This window comes from Acomys minous (assembly GCF_964271855.1).
Source record: "Acomys minous genome assembly, chromosome: 9".
Lineage (NCBI taxonomy): Eukaryota > Metazoa > Chordata > Mammalia > Rodentia > Muridae > Acomys > Acomys minous.
The window spans coordinates 100,115,030-100,120,219 of record NC_140490.1 but is presented as its reverse complement, the minus strand read 5'-3'; the positions used below and the strand labels follow the sequence as shown (position 1 = coordinate 100,120,219).

The 5,190-nt window shown below is 43.4% G+C and overlaps 1 pseudogene across 1 annotated transcript; it reads right to left on the bottom strand.

The window, feature by feature from the left end:
* Positions 1-784: 784 nt before the first annotated feature.
* On the bottom strand, positions 785-2,198 carry LOC311605032 (transforming growth factor beta regulator 1-like; annotated as a pseudogene). Its single transcript has one exon. The product of its transcript is annotated as a transforming growth factor beta regulator 1-like (transcript).
* Between the last annotated feature and the right edge of the window lie 2,992 nt (positions 2,199-5,190).

Genomic DNA, 5,190 nt, shown 5'->3' with positions numbered 1-5,190 from the left:
AGTAGTATGATAACGCATCACATTTAGGAGACAGGTTTGGTTATTTCATCATGTGTTTTCATTCTGCTTTGATCTCTGGGATGATCCTAAGGAAATCTTGTAAAGTTATGAGGAAGGGATTGTTTTACCTTGTTTATGAGCATGAGAAGTAGCTTCCCCATGTGACCACGGTGCATGCTGGGAAAGAAATTGTGTCGCTTTGCTTACAAAGGTGGATGATAGAAATGAATACTTTACAATAATTTTATTTATAGGCTATTCCAAGAGAATGTTATGAATTCATGTTGCATAGAAAATTGGCTAAAATGACATTTATAATCCAGAAATGCTGTCTTTATGCGAGCGCTTGCAATTTTAGCACGCTTCCCAGTAACGTCACTGTGGTACCCTGAGACCATGGCTAGAATATCAGTACACTGGGGCCTGCAACGGTCAAAGGGCTGATAAAAGGCTCCCCTACTACATTGTCATCATGGCATGCTAGCTCTTATTATAAGACACTGGCTTCTAACTGGCGCAGTGCCTATCAGGGTATATTCTTATTGCTATGAAAACACTCAGAATTAATCAATTAATTAATTAATTTTGTTGTTGATGTTAAGAGATATGTATTACTAAAATTAAAGGCAACTGGAGTTTCCCTCAGGGTACACCGTGAGCACAGGAACATCACAAGGAAATGTATTAGTGCCCCCCCACCCCCTCATCCCCACCCCCGCTTTTCAGCTGCTGCCTTTTTACACAAAGTAAGTTTTAGTTAAATTCATGATGATGAAGAGGAGGAGGGCCCTGGTCCTTCCTGTTCAACCTGATGCCTGGATTGGGCTCCACAGTGATGGAGACGTCAGGTGCTGCGTGCAGGTCAGTGTCTACCAATAGGGCTCACTTGTCAGGAACTCGGGCTGCTAAGATGACACAAAGGCTTCATGCCAGGGATCCTGGCGGAATGGAATCATGGGTATCATCAAATGTCTGTGTCTGAAAGGCTTCAAGGCTCATAGATGCATCTTTCTCCGGCATTTCCTGGGAGAGCGGCCCCTTTCTGGGTCTGCGTGCCTCAATTTTCACCCACTGGTAATTGACACAGTTTTGGGCTTCTGGACAACTCTGAATCAGGTTGTTGATGGTTGGGATGGGAAAACCCAAAGTAGTCAGCACCACATAAAAGTGGGTTAGGCAGCAGCTTCCCCGTTGTAGCACTGATGGCCCTGAGCAACAGTTCTTCATAACGAGTGTCTGCCGAAGAGCCGACGATGGTGTTCCTGGGGTCATCTTCAGGAACAATTTCAAACTGAGGCTGTACACTACCATTCGTGATCTGACAGGGTCTGGGCCCTTCATGGTGGCATATAGTCGAGGACTGCAGTAGCCCAACAGGGTGATGGCACTCTTGTCATGGAAGCCAGGTCGGTTGGTGACAAGCTCCCCCAGGCTATACACTGTTAGACCCCCTAGTCCCTTAGGGAACACACGCCATCCTGAGGGATCCAGGGCAATGGGCTTTGCCAGCTTGTGAGCACCTCCCTCCATTTTCTCCAGTTCTTCTAGTTTGTTGTTCCCTTTGCCTTTTTCTTTCTCCTCCTTTTTGGATTTCTTCCCAAATGGCTCCTCGGCCCCAGTGCTGGGCCCGGCTCCCTGGATAGTCGCCACAGAGCTGGCTGCACCGTAAGCCAGGGGCAAGCTGGAGCCATGGGAAAGGGCTGCGGGCTGCGGTTCCCCGTCAGTTGGAGCGTGAAGCTGGAACGCCTTCTTTAGTGAGCATCTTGGTTCTTCTTTTGCATTAAGAAATTTTTTTTCTCAAGACGAGCAATTTCATCACAAATAGGAGCATTCTCAAACACCGTGGCCTTGGCTGCTCTGCGCAGCTGCAGGCACTTCAGCCGGTACTTCTTGTGGCTCTCCTTCGGGAACATTTTTTTTTTATCCTGGCCACATTGGACAGCGGGATGCGCCGCTTGGAGGTCAGGCCGGTCAACAGGCTCATGTTCCGGCTCCAGATCAGGAGCTTCGGGCCACAGAAGGACCAGAACTTTATTTCTTATGGGGTAAAATAGGGAAACGTGAAGATCGAGAAGCCAGAAGGTTGAATGTCTTGTGAGGTTTTCTTTCTGTTTCACAGACGGTACCTGTCTTGCTGTCTCACATGGCAAGAAGGAAGGGTTCTCTGGGGGAATTTCTTGTAAAGGCACTAATCCCATGCGTGTGTGTTCTGTCACATGACCCAATCACCTCTTAAAGACCCTCCTTCCTAAAAGCATCACTTTGAGAGTTAAAATTGCAACACATGGATTTGCTAAAGAACAAACAAAACGACCCCCCCCCCAAAAAAACCCACACGTTTATACCATTACACAGGAAACTTAACTTTACATAGTAACATGGCCGGGAACAACAAAGGGGAATTTTTGTGCAGAAAAGACTGCAAAGAGGTTCAAGTAATTCCCAGCTGAAAAAACTTAGAACATAGAGAGCAGCAGGGAGTTCGCTGAAACAAAGATATTTTAAAATGCAAAGAGTACAGTATACTCTTCTGGAGAACGTATTTGGACAAACTTCTCAGTAACAGGGCGGAATGAGGAGAGGCAGCTGCGCTGGTTCCCGTCCCAAGCAGTCATCACAGTGGGGGAATGCTGAAAACTGAGAGGCAACATCTGCGCAAAGGAAGGATGGCTCAAAAGTGTCATGGGGGGGGGGAGGGTAGGGACAGCTCGTGGGAAGGGTTCTGACGAGCAAAGGAAGCTGTTGGAAAAACAAAACACAGCAAAGCCAAACGGTCATTATGAGAGTTAAAGTTGCTTACTTAGGGAAAGGAACACTTCCGAGATAAGGTCAGACAGAAGAAGAAATCCCACCAGGATCCACTGGAAATGAAAGAAGAAATAGAAAGAATGACGCAAAGGAACATTAATGGAGAGGGACACTTGCAAGGAGAAGCACCCATTGAAAGAAACATTCATAGAGGGACACTATGGAAAACTGAGTTTATGTTTTCTCGGATTGGTTTGAACCAAAGTGACCTGAGACGTCTATGCCCAAAATTGGGAGGCATAGAGCTTCAGTCCACGGTGAAGTGAAGAGGCAGAAGAAACAAGCATAGGGGTCGCTCCAGGGGTGTCTCTACCAAATTCAAATCAGCCACTTTTGTGAATCACGATTAAGACAGGGTTGAGTGACATCATCTGAAATTTTGACAAATCCTAACACATTTGTATTACAGACTTATGGAAAGCGACTGCATCACAAAACCAAGGACTATTTTCAACCGCTGGAAAAGGCAACATAAATTAAAAAAAAAAAAAAAAAAGAGGCGTGGTACAATAAAGCGACAGAGAAAAACAATAAAAGCCAATGAGTAATGCCTTGGGCAGCATGACGCAGAAAGTAAAACAGAAGTGGAGTCCGAAGAAGTGAGCCTGGTCATTTGAGGAAAGTTGGGAAGTTTCCATTCATTTGCAGCCCAGGCCCTACTGGAGAAAGCCCACCCTTCTCCCTTGCAGAAGCACATGCTCCTTTCCCCAATCATCTCTTTCCCACCGTCTCCTTCTCATTCACTCAGCAATAGTTTTGAAGGCTACTCTTCATTTTTATTTGATAAGTAATAATGGTACAAAATTACAAGGTACTTTCTGATAATTCAATGCATGTGTTCAATATGCATTGATCAAATTGGGGTAGTGAATCCAGGCATGGTTGAACATATGTGAAAGGCTATTATTCAGGTTTGGCAAGAGGATCACTGTGAATTTGAAGCCAACTTGTTCTGCACAAACAGTTGCCATCTTAAAATTCTATAAAATACTAGGATCTTCTCTTATCTCGCTGTGTTTTTTAAACCTATTTGACGACCTCCTGTTGTCCTCAGCCCTCCCTTCTGCAGACGAATCTTCTTTGGCTTTAGTTTCCACTCTGCTAACTGTTTTTGCTGAGTCTGGATCATTTCGTTTAATATTACTTTCAATTTTATTCACATCACTCCAAACGGCAAACTTTTATTATTTTTGTGCCTGAATATCCTGATGTGGTATAAGCTTTTTTTGTATCCATTTGTCCGTACATGGGTAACTAAGTTGGCTATGTTTTGTGTCTACATGTTTACTCAATAAGCTGATTGTATTTCACCCCTTTTCTGTTGTATTTCCCTTTCATTCCTCTCAAGACTCTGCCTCCCAAGTCCCTTTCCCACACCCGTGGGTGTTGTTGTTGTTGTTGTGCTGTTTTGTGACCCACTGAGTTTCACCAAGGTCTTCTGTGTGACCTCTAGTGTAGAAATGTCCATGGGAGCGTGCTAGGCTCTTCAGTGGTCTACAATGTCAGTGAGTTGGTCTCTTCTGGTTTGTACTTCCAGTGCCTTGAAAATCAGTGATGAGACCTTTGCATACTTGACGGCTCCTTGTATGTCTGCTTCCTAGCATGTGTATATAGGCCTTATGTCAGTTTTTAAATTTGAATATTTTTGTTGGCCAATCTGTTAAAATTCTCATAAATTCTATGTATGAATCCCTTATTGAACAGTTTGTAAATAATTTATCTTATTCTGTTGATTTTTTTCCCTTAGCTGTGTAGAAATTCCTTAGACTGATATAATACTTTGTTTTGTTTTGTTTTTTTTGCTTCCTGTATTTTTGAAGTAGTACTCAAAAAGTATTACCTATACCAGTCATTCTTACTTATTAGCAGTACCTTGATAGGACTAAATTCAAAGGAGATTTGAAGCCATTAAAATAAAAAGAAACAGTGGTAGATTTTAGTTAAATAGTTAAAACAGATCTTGTTCAAGATCCATAAAAATAGGGTGAAAAACTCATTATCAAACTGGGCTCAACTGTGAGTACAACAGAAACAGATCGGGAGTGAAGGAAGGAGCAGGTTGAGGCAGTAGGAAAGTACTGGCGAGTGAAAGTTATTACTAGGAGACGCAAGACTAGGAAAGATATGGATACAGAGCATATCAAAGATAAGAGTTCTGGATAAACAAACGTCTTCGCGTGATTCTTGCTGAAGGCAAGCTAAAGCTATCAAATATATATTGGGATATAGAGGGAGATGGACACTTTGATCAGGCAATGGCATTCATTAATTACCTTAGAAAAACACTTGCTAGAAATGTCTATCTAGCCCATGATAATGTCCAGGGATGACACCTAGCCAAGAAAAGGACACAGGGAGCCAGACTAGAACTGCTAAAGAGAA